The sequence below is a fragment of the Quercus robur genome, chromosome 4 (assembly GCF_932294415.1).
Source record: "Quercus robur chromosome 4, dhQueRobu3.1, whole genome shotgun sequence".
In the NCBI taxonomy this organism is placed as follows: Eukaryota; Viridiplantae; Streptophyta; class Magnoliopsida; order Fagales; family Fagaceae; genus Quercus; species Quercus robur.
In genome coordinates this window covers 17,893,683-17,909,786 of record NC_065537.1, presented here as the reverse complement: position 1 = coordinate 17,909,786, position 16,104 = coordinate 17,893,683, and positions in this window count along the sequence as shown.

The following is a 16,104-nucleotide window of genomic DNA, read 5'->3' as shown; positions in this document are numbered from 1 at the left end:
TAATTTTTTAAGAGTGAACTTCTTTTTCATTTTTTTTTATTTTATATATATTTTGACAATCAAGAAAGGAGAAATTTAAATCCTGGACGTCTCTGTTATGCATATCTAGAGTTCTAAATTCTAATGTTTGAATTTTTCTTCTTCTTTTTTTTTTTTTTTTTTTTTGAAAAGAAAGTTTGTTGTATATTATTAAGTTAGACTGTTCAAATCAGCCTAAAATACAGAATTAACATCTAAAAAACGTAAAAGGGTACTATCCAAGTAGACATGGAATATAGAAAAAGACAGCATTAAAATATGATAGAAAAGCAACAAAAGAATTTATATATCTAGGAATTCTAAAAACTTTGCATATTCTAAAAAGTTTATAGTAAGTAAAGTATAAGACATCAAAGTTGATTATATAAGGTCTTCAAAAAGAGTAATTTTTAGGTACTCCTAGAATACGAAGAATGGTATTCTCTTTATTCACATTCATGGTGGGGTTTGTTCATTAAATTCAAGATGGGGTCTACCATGGATGCGAGAAAAGAAAATACTATTTCATTATACTCCAGGACTAATTAAGAATTTTCCCTTCAAAAATATGAACTTTAGCTTCACCAAGCTTAACCCCCTCCCCTCAAAGTAACATGCATTCCTTTCTCTTCAAAGGCACCACGTTAAATACAAAGAAGCAACTTTTTGAATCCTCTCATTACTCTTGCCAAAATGTTCGTTCCAACTAGATAACACCTTCATCATAGATTAGGTCTTAACCAGAAGACACCAAATATGCAAAAAATTATTAACCACGACTTTGGATCCACCACATAATATTAGAAAAGATGAGACACATTCTCTTCATGTATTTTACACATAAAACACAAATCCATAATAATAATCCCTAACTTCCTTAAGATTATCCATTGTCAAAGTCGTTCTTAATGCCACACACCACAAGCAAAAAGCCACCCTTGACAATGCACTTACTTTCCAAATGCTATGTCAGAGAAAGACTTTACCTTCTCCTCCTCTCAATGCTTTGTAATAGCTTTTTAGTTGGAGGCCTTGCTTTTTCCAAGGGGACCATACCAAATTATCTACCTATCCACATTTAAATTTTATTGTGTATATATCTTTCAATAATTGTGCTATAGATTCTACTTCCCAATCATGCGCCTCTTGAATGAATATATGATCCCTTTAAAAGCAGCCATTCATGAACTCCTTAGTCCTTATAATCTACCACTCTAGCATCTCTACCTCTTGCAATTAGAAAAAAAGATTAGGATATGTCTCATTCAAGTAGTCTCACAATTCCACAAACTATGCTAAAAATAAATTTTAGAGTTATCTCCAATATCATAGCTGATAAAATGCGAAGTTCCATCCTTTTCTAGTATGCTTCCGTAATCCCACTGCCCATGGTCTCTTGACCTTGCCCGAATACCGATTCCCCCAAGTGGTGCCATACTTTAAAGCAAATGAGAATGCATCTTAAATAGCAAAGATGTGTAGTGTTTACCTCACAAAAGATGATGTGTCGTAAATGGGGATGGGATATTACAATTGTTTCCCCCTCAAATTATCATTGAAAAAATGTTCAAATAAACCCTTGACACAACTTTTTTTTTATCAACCAGCGCAAGGCATCCATAACCACCGGGAGCATTATCGGGGGTAATGGATCACCTTGATGTGAGCTCTTACTACAAGTGAAGAAACCAAGGATTGATTTTCACTAGAACATAAAAATTTGATTGTGGACACACAAAATTCTATCAACTTCCTTCACTTTCCCCAAAGCTACACAATTGAGGTAAATAAATCAAAAACTTCAATTGATGCAGTCATAAGCCTTTTCTATAAAAAATTTGGATAATTCCCCATTCTCCCAAATTTCAAGAGACAATTCAAACATTCATTAATTGTGAGGAAAATGTCAAGTATTTATTTGCCATGAACAAATACATTTTGCATGTTAGACACAACTCTCCCAATATTGCTTTAAAATTTTTGCCAAAACTTTTACCAAAATTTTATAAATACAACTCACTAGACTAATAGGCCTAAAATCCTTCACTTCAAGTGCTCCCACTTTTTAGATATTAAATCCATAAAGGTGGCATTTAAACTTTTTCCAAACATACATTTATCATGGAATTTAGAGAAGTACATTATGTCCATCTTTACCACACTCCAATAGGATCAGACAAAATGCCATTGTGAACCTATAGAGCCTATTGCTTTGTCACCATCAATACTATGCAAAACCTAAAGAAACTCTTCCTATTGGTGCTCTATTTATGGCATTAGAATTCCAACTTTGGTCTCCAAGCTTCCCATTCTTGATAAAGATGAGTGTAGAAATGCTTAATATGATCCTTTATTACAACCTATCATTAGTGAGTGTGTCTCCAATTTAAGCAGCCAACACAGATATTTTGCCTATACAAATTGGCCAATCGATGGAAAAACTTAGTATTTCTATCCCATGCTTGGGTGTGTGTAAATTGAGTCAAACCGTTGAAAACAATCGGCACTGATGCAACTGCACCGAAAAATGGACCGACATATGGAGTTGAACTTGGTGAGTGAGACCAAAGCTCTCTTCGACACCAGTGTAGTGAAATGGTCAGAGGTGAAATCTTGAAATTGATGCAAAACCAACCTAACCAACATCTCTCTCTATATATCAATAGATCCCTCTCCCCCCCCCCTCCCCCCCCCCCCTTCTCTCACTTTACTCAATATTCAGAAATACTCTCTCTCTCCCTTTCTCTCTCCGCCTACCATAGACACCCCAAATCCCTAAAGACCCTAACCTTGCTTAGTTTGATTTTTTCTTCTTCTTCTTCTTCTTGTGGGATTTAATGTTTAGATCTTAGGTTTTGGTTTGTTGTGGATTTTGATATGTGGGTTTTGATTTTGTAGTGGTTGTTTTAGTCTAAAATTTCCAAACCAATAAAACTGACCACCCCAATGGAGAAAAAATGCATCGCCTAAGGCTGGAGAATTGACCACAGGTGATGTTGGATGGTGTCCGTTGTTGGTGAAACTAATCCCATTGGTGCAATGCCAAAATTGGGCACATTTTTAAAGTCTTCAAATTTCAACCACATTTTTAAATTTGAAAGGATTTTTTTTCTTCTTCTATTAACTCCATTGTTATCAAGTAAAATAGTGAAGTGATCAGATATGGGTTATTGAAGCAGCCTCTAAATCAAACTAGAAAGATACATTTCCGAATTAGGTGAGGCCAAAAATTAATCTAAACTAGACATTACAGATGAATTGTGATTATTTAACCAAGTAAAAGCACCTCATTCCAAAGGAAAATCTTTCATAGCAATCTAATATAAACTCAAAAAAAATTCAACATCCATGTTGTTCTTGTTGCCTTATTATTTTGCTTGAAAAATGGATAGTGTTAAAATCTCACCCAAAGCACCAAGGCACATTCCCTTGACTATGTCTTGCTTTCCCATTGTCACCTTCTAGTTGCATATATTGTAGGAAAAAGGATACCATGTATTTGATACATGTGACCACCCACTCGCATGAGGTTGGATCATGGGGATGGCTATTAGAACAATGTCCCCCCCAAAATTGTTGGCATGGAGGACATATTCAATAGCATTAAATGTGATGTTTGGTAGGGTGAAATAATTTTTGTTTTGGGGGGGGGGGGGGGAAGTCAGTGGAATTCAACTAGCTCTCATTTTGAGGAGAACAATATCAACTGAGCCGACAAGTTAAAGAAAAGAGGCCACTGAGAAGGTAGATAAGTTATCTTATGACAAGTTAATTGTCAATATCCTCTGGGATGACAATCGAGGGACACTTGAGGACCAAACACTCATTTAGGGGATTTGAGGTCTAAAGTGGAGCTTGGAAATAAACTTATTTAGGGTTGGTTTTCCTTATTGGCTTAAGAAGGCAAGCCTGACCATGGGCCTAAAGGCTTTCAAGGAAGATTGGAATTCTATGGTAGTAAGGTAAAGTATAAAAAATAGGCCTAGTTTCATAATATTTTAAAAGATTTTATGAGGATTAGATACAAAAATTGTATTGTTTAGGATTTGAACCAATTCCAAATTTTCCTCTAAAATCGAGAAACCTTTTTTTTTTTTTTTTTTTCCCTTGCCAACACAACAACTCACAAACAAAGACCTAAACACCTCCATTAGTACTTCCTATCCTAGTGAAAGAAGAGGATTTGGGCAAAATGAAATAGCAATGGGTCCATTTTAAAAATAGGTTTGGATTCGTTAGGGTTTTCATTTTACACCCTAGGTATATAAACTTGTCATGATTATGTTTTAATTTACTATAATAGCTTAATTATTAATTTTATTTTATACAAAAAAAGAGTTTCTAAAACAAACATGTATCTTTCTTTCTCTCTTTAAATATTATTTAATTTGTGGGTTCTAGCTAGTTAGTTCAATTAGTAAAATCTCTTGTCGTCGAACAAAAAATCTGAGGTTCAAACTCTGCCTACAACAAAAACCGATTAGTGCCTTAGTTTTATGATAAAGAGAAATTATCATGGAACGAACACTATAAGTTGAAATACTATCATAAATATTGTTTAATCTAGTGTTAAAATGCTTGCTAATGCTTATATTTAGATAAAAGTATTTTAGATGTTCAAATTTAGGTTAACTTGACTTGATGTGATATGTTGAAGCGGACTCATAATTAATTAGATAAATGGAATAATTTGGGGAAAAATTTGAGTTTTCAAAAATAAATAGAACTGTTTTAGAAGGAAATTTCTAAAATTTAATAGTGTTTGATAATAGTTTGGTTTGTAAAAATTATTTAGATGGTTTGAATTTGAAGTTTTTTTTTTTCCTTTTCTTTTTTACCCCTAAACCCAACTTCTTGCCATTCTTAGACTAAAAAAAGAAAGTGAGGGATAGGAGGAAGAACTTAATAGGTGTCTTGTGACCCTTGATCACAACATTACATATATGAGATGCGAAAAATAGAGCAAAAGTTAATAAACTTTTTTCATATATCTAGATGAAAGATGAAGGGTTGGCTGTTGGTGTGTATTGAAATCATAAAAAAATTATATTATATTATTTAATAATAAAATAATTATGATTTTAATAATTTAATGATGAAGGTAATGGTAAACTCTAAGATTTTGATCGATTAAGGATGGTACAAACATTTCCCCGCCAAACTGTTTTTGTCCTTTTGGCCGTTTGGCTTGTTTTGCCAAATCTAAGATTTGTTTCACTCTAAATTCTATAATGAACATTATTTTAGAGCATTCATATGAAAGGTACTAAACCACTATAAAAAAAAACTATTCTTAGCACTTTAAACACCAAAATACATGCTATATCAAAGGTGATAAACCCTACGTTATTCTATTAAGTCCCACTCATGACTATTTTGACACCTTTGCTATGTCCTTCAATGCAAGCTCGAGACACACAAAAAGGGTACATAAGTACTCCATCAAATTCATTAAAAAGCTTGTTCTTTCTTTGGTAGAATAGTTAAACTTCTTAAACTTAGAAAGTATTATTCATTCCCTTACTTTCACTAAGAGAGATCGCCCTCGCTAATAGAGACGGGATCCTTCTTTTTATTTTATTAATAAAATATATTATATCCTTGGATTAATTATAGAATGCACATATATGATATACAGGAAAGCATCAATTTTAGAAATAGTTTGTGGTTCTAGGTAATTTAACTGGTAAATTCTTAAAAAGAAAAAAAAAATTGATAAAATCCTTTGTCTTCAAATAAAGGATTTCGATTCTATTCATGTCTATACCAAAACAAAAAATTCATTAGTGTTTTGACATAATCATAAGGAAATTAACATATTTCATAAGTTTTAAATTATACCGTGTCCTACAAAGTGAGTTTTTTTTTTTTTTTTTTTTTTTTTACAAATGGTTTAGGAATTGTTTTCACATTACTCCTTTTTCTTTTTCTTTTCTTAAAAAAAAAAAAAAAATCAATATTGATTTGTTTATGCACATTATTCCTGAAATCACATTGGTCAGATGGACTAGCCGATTGACAAACCTCAAGAGGTTTAGCATACACAAACTGACAAAAGGTCTTTCTTTTTTTCATTTTCTCTTTTTTTGATCTCCACAAAAGGTCTTTCTTTTTTCTTTTTTCTTTTTGAGAAAGCAAAAGGTCTTTCTTAAGGTGGTCTCAAAATGACATTATATATTTATATATATATAAATCTTCTATGGCCCCAAACTGTTATTATATAGGCCAGTAAAAAAAAAAAGAAAAAAAACTGTTATTATATTATCTTTTATCATTGTTGGTCCGGACCTTGTTTCATGCAACATTTCGGCACACTAGTATCTCGCCAAATGTCATTTAATTCAACATCTACGGTAGGCTCCTAATATTCTTATTCTAATGAATATTACTGATTCCTAAAATTTCTTAATTGTTTTAGAAACCAACTTATTCCATGGTTTATAGCTTATAATGTATATCATCCGATATATGTCGTGTTCAATAAAATCTTAAGGGTTAACAATATACTGCTTAGTGTTGGAGGAGAAGTACTCTACTATTTTAAAATTTTTTTAAGTAAATGAGATATTCAAAATTATTGTGCAAATTATTATGTAATTAAATTTATGAGTTACATTATGAAACTATGGGATAGAGTAATTGAATATAGGTTAGGATACAAAATAATTGAATAATTAATTTGGTTTTATTTCTAAGCGATCTACTGTGTAAGCTATTTTCTTACTTAGACACCTAATCGAAAAATATAGGGAGACCCATCGAGATCTTTATATGGTTTTTATTGACTCGAAAAAAATATATGATAGGGTCTGTAGAGAGGTTATGTGGTGAGTTTTGAAAAAGAAATTGTTTCCTCTAAATATATTATATTGATTAAGGATACGTATGATAGAATTATAACTAAAGTAAAAATAAGTGGATGCATTACACATAGGTTTCCTGTAACTAGGTTTAAATCAAGGATTAGCTTTAAGCATGTATAATGAGCTCATTAAGTAAATTCAAGAGGAAGTCCTTGGTGTATGCTTTTTTGTAGATGATTTAGTTTTAGTGGATGAAATTAGACATGAATTTAATATCAAGTTAGAAATTTGGTGAGATGATGCAAAATCTAAAACTTTAAGTCAAGTAGGACTAAAACAGAGCATATATAGAATGTAAATTTAGTAAAAATAGAAACAAAGACAGAGCTACTGTCGGAGGGAGAGGGTGGGCAGAGGGGGGCCATGGCCCCCCTGGGTTTTGAAAAAAGCCCTCCTCCTCCTTGTAACTTCTATGAAAAATAAAATTATATATTAGTTTTTACACCGTGCCCCCTTAAGAAATTAGTCTGGCTTCACCACTGGACAAAGCTATTAGACTTGTTGGTCATGACATTACCAAAAAGCGAAAGCTTTCAATGAAGAGATTAAAAATGAAGTGAATCATAGGAAAAGAGCATGTGGATAAAGTGGAGAAGTGCAAAGGAGTATTGTATGATCCTATAATACCTATTAAGTTATAAAAATAAATTTATAAGACTGCTATAAGACCATTTATAATCCATGGTACTTAATATTAATTCATAAAAGAAGAATAGGTTAAACGAGAATTTTAAGGTGGATAAGTGGGAATTTAAGGAAAAATAGAATTTGAAATAAGGGAATTCGCTTAAAGATAGGGTAGCCTCTATTGATGAAAATATGAGAAAGAGTCGCCAAAAATGTTTTGGTAAAAGAGTGTTTAATGCACCAGTGGCAAAGAGTAAGATGATTCAAGTTAAAGGAAAAATAAATAATAGAGGAAGACGGAAAATGATATTGATATATTAGTAAAAAAGAAAAAAGACATGTCAATTAATGAAGTAACTGAGAGCATGACTTTGGATAGAATATGATAAAGTAAAAAGATAAATGTATTTGACCATGATTAGTCTATTGAGAATTCATAATTGACTTCACAATTTTGGGACTAAGGTTTGGATGTTATTGTTATAAAAATAATAGTTCAATGATTAAATTTAACCTTTCAATATTAGCATAATCATGTATATAGAACAAATTATTTGTATATTCCTGAAGCACAGGGCCATCCTTCCTTTGTATTTGTGTTGAATAGTTTCACACCAGTTTCTACTTTGCCATTTCAGTACGTCAAGCCACTAATTAAGTCTTCAGCCCTTTAATTTCTTTAATGTTATTATTATGTCTCTTATTCCTTATAGCTGCAAAACCTGCCGACTGCTTGATCTTTATGACCGACTTTACTGCTCGATCTTTATCACTGACTTTATTGTTCTCCTCTCATATCACCAGTATCTGGCCGCTACTAGCCAATGTGTTGTCTATATCATTTCAATTTTATTGTATATTTGAAGAGAATAGACGCGTATGAATAAGCTGTTCGAAAACGGTGTTTTACGTTTACAATGACCGTTTGGAAAAATATTACAAGAAGTTGTGGTTGCAAAACAGAGTTTTGAGTTGTAAAAATACTCTTTTAAACTCTCAAAATGCCTAACCAAATGGACCCAATGTCTAAATGAAAGAATTTTTACCATAATTTTTTTTTTTTTTTTATACAATATAGAATTCCTACTCTAGTCTAATCTAAGTGTATATGTGTGTGAAGCTCTCTCTTGGAGACTTGAACCCTGGCCCTTGCCCCCTACACCTCACAAGTATTTATACTCATGAAGTGACCATTGCACCAAGGGTGTGCGGTGGTAATTTTTACCATAATTTGAATTCATGCATGGCAAATGGCACATTAAGCCTAGTTAAGCTTGAAGGGAGAACAATCTTGAGAAATAAGAAGAGGTTGGGTATCTGTAGGAAGACCATCTTATGAATTTTACATGGTAAGATCATGTTATCTTAGTTAACTGCAAGAGGGAGGAGGGATTTCATTCTTGCTGCTAGACAAAACCATATAGGAAAGCAATTGGCACTTACGCTTCCTTGAATAGATGTATGGACAAATAAGAAGAGGGTGGGTAGGCCCATCACTGTGGAAGAGTCTTCTAATCCCAATTAGATAACATGGGTTCCGCTTTAATTTTTTAAGAGTGAACTTCTTTTTCATTTTTTTTTATATATATTTTGACAATCGGAGAAATTTAAATCCTGGACGTCTCTGTTATGCATATCTAAAGTTCTAAATTCTAATGTTTGAATTTTTCTTCTTTTTTTTTTTTCTTTTTTTTTGAAAAGAAAGTTCGTTGTATATTACTAAGTTAGACTATTTAAATTAGCCTAAAGTACAGAATTAACATTTAGAAACCGTAAAAGGGTACTATCTAAGTAGACGTGGAATATAGAAGAAAGAGACAAAACATTAAAATATGATAGAAAAGCAACAAAAGAATTTATATATCTAGGAATTCTAGAAACTTTGCATATTCTAAAATGTTTACAGTAAGAAAAGTATAAGACATCAAAGTTGATTCATATAAGGTCTTTAAAAAGAATAATTCTTAGGTATTCTCGGAACACGGAGAACAGTACTCCCTCCTCTCATATTCATAGTGCGGTCCGCTTCTTAAATTCAAGATGTGGTCTATCATGAATGTGAGAGGAGGGACTACTATTTCACTATACTCCGGGACTAATTAAGAATTTTCCCTTCAAAAATAAGAACTTCAGCTTCACCAAGCTTAACCCCCTCCCCTCAAAATAACATGCATTCCTTTCTCTTCAAAGGCACCACATTAAATACAAAGAAGCAACTTTTTGATTCCTCTCATTACTCCTCTTGCCAAAACGTTGGTTCCAACTAGATAACACCTTCATCACAGATTAGGTCTTAACCAGAAGACACCAAATCTGCAAAAAGTTATTAACCACGACTTTGGAGCCACCACATGATATTAGAAGATGAGACACATTCTCTTCATGTATTTTACACATAAAACACAAATCCATAATAATAATCCCTAACTTCCTTAGATTATCCATTGTCAAAGTCGTTCCTAATGCCACACACCACGAGCAAAAAGCCACCCTTGACAATGCACTTACTTTCCAAATGCTATGTCAGAGAAAGACTTTACCTTCTCCTCCTCTCAATGCTTTGTAATAGCTTTTTAGTTGAAGGCCTTGCTTTTTCCAAGGGGACCATACCAATTTATCTACCTATCCACATTTAAATTTTATTGTGTATATATCCTTCATTTTCCCCAAAGCTACACAATTGAGGTAAATAAATCAAAAACTTCAATTGATGCGGTCATAAGCCTTTTCTATAAAAAATTTGGATAAATCCCCCATTCTCCCAAATTTCCAGATACAATCCAAACATTCATTAATTGTGAGGAAAATGTCAAGTATTTATTTGCCATGAACAAATACATTTTGCATGTTAGACACAAGTCTCCCAATATTGCTTTAAAATTTTTGCCAAAACCTTTACCAAAATTTTATAAATACAACTCACTAGACTAATAGGCCTAAAATCCTTCACTTCAAGTGCTCCCACTTTTTTAGATATTAAAGCCATAAAGGTGGTATTTAAACTCTTTCCAAACATACCTTTATCATGGAATTTAGAGAAGTACATTATGTATGTGTTTGGATTCCACGTCCACGGCTGCGTTTTGCGTTTTATGCGTTTTCTCTTTTTTCTTTTCTTTTTTTTGTGTTTAGCCCGCAATTATTGACAAGTCAACTGTGAACGGTGCACCCATGCACTGTTCACGGGTCTCACAAATTACATTTTTCAGCAACTTTTTCATTAAAAATTGGTTCCACAATACTATTTACACATTTAAAAATTATTTCGCTACAGTGTTTTCAGTTTTAGTTTTTAGTTTCAGCAAAAATAAGCTGTATCCAAACAGACCCTATGTCCATCTTTACCACACTCCAATAGGATTGGACAAAATGCCATTGTGAACCCATAGAGCCTATTGCTTTGTCACCATCAATACTATGCAAAACCTAAAGAAACTCTTCCTGTTGGTGCTCTATTTACGGCATTAGAATTCCAACTTCGTCTCCAAGCTTCCCATTCTTGATAAAGATTAGTGTAGAAATACTCAATTTGATCCTTTATTACAACCTATCATTAGTGAGTGTGTCTCCAATTTAAGCAACCAACACAGATATTTTGCCTATACAAATTGCCCAATCGATGGAAAAACTTAGTATTTCTATCCCATGCTTAGGTGTGTGTAAATTGTGTCAAACTGTTGAAACCAATCGGCACCGATGCAACTGCACCGAAAAATGGACCGATATAAGGAGCTGAACTTGGTGAGTGGAGACCAGAGCTCTCTTCGACACCAGTGTAGTAAAATGGTCGGAGGTGAAATCTTGAAATTGATGCAAAACCAACCTAACCAACATCTCTCTCTCTCTCTCTCTCTCTCTCTCTCTCTCTCTCTATATATATATATATATATCAATAGATCCCTCCCCCCCCCCCTCTCTCTCACTTTGCTCAATATTTAGAAATACTCTCTCTCTCTCTCTCCCTTTCTCTCTCCGCCTACCATAGACACCCCAAATCCCTAAAGACCCTAACCTTGCTTAGTTTGATTTTTTTTTTCTTGTTATTGTTGTGGGATTTGATGTTTAGATCTTAGATTTTGGTTTGTTGTGGATTTTGATATGTGGGTTTTGATTTTGTAGTGGTTGTTTTAGTCTAAAATTTCCAAACCAATAGAACTAACCACCCTAATGGAGAAAAAATGCATCACCTAAGGCTGGAGAACTGACCACAGGTGATGTTGGATGGTGTCCATTGTTGGCGAAATTAATCCCATTGGTGCAGTGTCAAAATTGGGCAAAAGTTGTACCAACTACACCATGCACACCCCTAATGGTAGCTCCTCTCCCAATTTCACATTCTATCTATAAGGTCTTCAAATTTCAACCACATTTTTAAATTTAAGCAGCCTCTAAATCAAACTAGAAAGATACATTTTCGAATTAGGTGAGACCAAAAATTAATCTAAACTAGACATTGCGGATGAATTGTGATTATTTAACCAAGTAAAAGCACCTTATTCCAAAGGAAAATCTAGCATAGCAATCTAATATAAACTCAAAAAAAAATTCAACATCCATGTCATTCTTGTTGCCCTATTATTTTGCTTGAAAAATGGACAGTGTTAAAATCTCACCCAAAGCACCAAGGCACGTTCCCTTGACTATGTCTTGCTAATTCTTCCCATTGTTGCCTTCTAGTAGCATATATTGTAGGAAAAAGGATACCATGTATCTAATACATGTGACCACCCACTCACATGAGCTTAAGTCGTGGGGATGGCTATTAGGACAATGTCCCCCCCAAAATTGTTGGCATGGAGGACATATTCAATAGCATTAAATGTGACGTTTGGTAGGGTGAAATAATTGCTATTATGGTGGGGTAGGGTGGGGGGGGGGGGGGGAGGGGGGAGTCAGTGGAATTCAACTAGCTCTCATTTTGAGGATAACAATATCAACTGAGCCGACAAGTTAAAGAAAAGAGGCCAATGAGAAGGTAGATAAGTTATCTTATGACAAGTTAATTGTCAATATCCTCAGTGATGACAATCGAGGGAGACTTGAGGACCAAACACTCATTTAGGGGATTTGAGGTCTAAAGTGGAGCTTGGAAATAAACTTATTTAGGGTTGGTTTTCCTTATTGGCTTAAGAAGGCAAGCCTAACCATGGGCCTAAAGGCTTTCAAGGAAGATTGAAATTCTATGGTAGTAAGGTAAAGTATAAAAAATAGGCCTAGTTTCATAATATTTTAAAAGATTTTATGAGGATTAGATACAAAAATTGTATTGTTTAGGATTTGAACCAATCCCAAATTTTCCTCTAAAATCGAGAATCTATTTTTTTTTTCTTCTTTATTCTTGCCAACAACTCACAAACAAAGACCTAAACACCTCCATTAGTACTTCCTATCCTAGTGAAAGAAGAGGATTTGGGCAAAATGAAATAGCAATGGGTCCGTTTTTAAAATAGGTTTGGATTCATTAGGGTTTTCATTTTACACCCTAGGTATATAAACTTGTCATGATTATGTTTTAATTTACTATAATAGCTTAATTATTAATTTTATTTTATACAAAAAAAGAGTTTCTAAAACAAACATGTATCTTTCTTTCTCTCTTTAAATATTATTTAATTTGTGGGTTCTAGTTAGTTCAACTGGTAAAATCTCTTGTCGTCAAACAAGAAATCTGAGGTTTAAACTCTGCCTACAACAAAAACCGATTAGTGCCTTAGTTTTATGATAAAGAGAAATTATCATGGAACGGACAATATAAGTTAAAATACTATCATAAATATTGTTTAATTTAGTGTTAAAATGCTTACTAATGCTTATATTTAGATAAAAGTATTTTAGATGTTCAAATTTAGGTTAACCTGACTTGATGGGATATGTTGAAGCGGACTCATAATTAATTAGATAAATGGAATAATTTGGGAAAAAATTTGGGTTTTCAAAAATAAATAGAACGGTTTTAGAAGGAAATTTCTAAAATTTAATAGTGTTTGATAATAGTTTGGTTTGTAAAAATTATTTAGATGGTTTGAATTTGGAGTTTTTTTTTTTTTTTTTTTTTTCCTTTTCTTTTTTACCCCTAAACCCAACTTCTTGCCATTCTTAGACTAAAAAAAGAAAGTGAGGGATAGGAGGAAGAACTTAATAGGTGTCTTGTGACCCTTGATCACAACATTACATATATGAGATGCGAAAAATAGAGCAAAAGTTAATAAAATTTTTTCTTATATCTAGATGAAAGATGAAGGGTTGGCTGTTGGTGTGTATTGAAATCATAAAAAAATTATATTATTTATTTAATAATAAAATAATTATGATTTTTGTGGGGCCAAAGAATTCGACAACCCCGACCCACTTTATACTGGGCCCAAGACCCGTGCCGAGGAGGGAGAAATGGCTAAGGACGGACAAAGAAAGCCCAAATGGCCTAGAAACGTTGCCGAGGACGATCTTGCTCTCGGCATCCCAAATCCCAAGAGGAAAGAACAGCATGCCGGTAAAGGTAGCCTCCCAGAGCGCCCCTAGGAGAAGGACAAGTACAGTAGGATACCCATGGGCGTATGGTGTAGGAGCAATCCAAGGAGAAACTGTCACCTCCGCATTGAATGCACCCAACTAACGTTCTGGCCGCATTAATGAGGAAATGACCCCTGAACAGTGCGACCTTGGTTGCCGCAACTCACAGAGGGTTTGGGAAGGTGGCTGATGGGACGAGCACTCGAGTAATGACCTGCATGATCAACAAGTGAAGGGTCAAGATCGACTGGAAAGAAGTATATAATGTGAGAGACCCTCCAAGAATGAGGGAGAGTGGAAAAAAGAGCAGGAGGAGAGAAAAAGGAGAAAACTATAGTAGTCTGCATGATCTTGGAAACCTCTGTACCCTAGTACTGAAGGAAGAAGAAGGATACTAAGTTCCTCGGACGAAACGCCCGAGGACCAAATTTCATGCTTTAATCCATATCCTTGTTACTCAGCTTGTTTGTAACCATGTCTAGTTGTTATAATCCAAACTAAAACCTAGTTCTTAAACCCATTCTCTACAAATTTATTGTATTGGGCTAGTTAGGCTTGAGACCATTCATCCAACAGGAGAAGTGCTCGAACCCGGTCCCTACAATTTTAATAATTTAATGATGAAGGTAATGGTAAACTCTAAGATTTTGATTGATTTAGGATGGTACAAACATTTCCCCGCCAAATTGTTTTGTCCTTTTGGCCGTTTGGCTTGTTTTGCCAAATCTAAGATTTGTTTCACTCTAAATTCTGTAATGAACATTATTTTAGAGCATTCACATTAAAGGTACTAAAATCACTATAAAAAAAACTATTCTTAGCACTTTAAACATCAAACTACATGCTATATCAAAGGTGATAAAGCCTACGTTATTCTTTTAAGTCCCACTTGTGACTATTTTGACACCTTTGCTATGTCCTTCCATGCAAGCTCGAGACACACACAAAATGGGTACATAAGTACTCCATCAAATTCATTAAAACGCTTGTTCTTTCTTTGGCAGAATAATTAAACTCCTTAAACTTAGAAAGTATTATTCATTCCCTTACTTTCACTAAGAGAGATAGCCCTCGCTAAGAGAGATTGGATCCTTCTTTGAGCCTTCTTTTTATTTTATTAACATAATATACTATTTCCTTGGATTAATTATGGAATGCACATATATGATATGCAGGAAAGTATCAATTTTAGAAATGGTTTGTGGTTCTAAGTAATTTAGCTGGTAAAGTTTAATTTCGATTCTAAAAAAGAAAAAAAAATTGATAAAGTTTTTTATCTTCAAATAAAGGATTTCGATTCTATTCATGTCTATACCGAAACAAAAATTTCATTGGTGTCTTGATGTAACCGTAAGGAAATTAACATATAGTGAATTTCATAAGTTTTAAATCATATCGTGTCCTAAAAAGAGAGCAATTTTTTTTTTTTTTTTTAACAAATAGTTTAAGAATTATTTTCACATTACTCCTTTTTTCTTTTTCTTTTTTTTTAAAAGAAAGAAAGAAACATAACTAAATGTAAATAATTAAAAAAATCAGTATTGATTTATATATGCACATTATTCCTGAAATCACATTGGTCAGATGGACTAGCTGATTGACAAACCTCAAGAGGTTTAGCATACACAAACTGACAAAAGGTCTTTCTTTCTTTTTCTTTTTCCCTTTTTTTGATCTCCACAAAAGGTCTTTCTTAAGGTGGTCTCAAAATGACATTTTATATATATATATATATATATATATATAAGGAGGGTTTATTAGAACTACTAGAGGATATATGGGCTTCTAAGACATTTACTTCTGGTGAAGGAGAGACTGATTTCTCTTCTTGCTGTGCTGAATGTCTAGCCTTTGTTGGTGGAAGGGTCTTTGCAGTAAGTTTGGTTTTGACATCACTCTTTTTATGCCATTTGAAATGTTTCTCAAAGTATTCAAAGAAAGGATAATCAGCTTTTACCTCTTTCATGAATAACTTCCATTACTCCAAAACTTCAACTTTTTGTTCTCTGGTATGGTTGGCTCGATAGGCTTCTCTTTTAACTCTGTTCTGTTCAGAATTAAATTCCTTTTCAAGCATGTCCATATC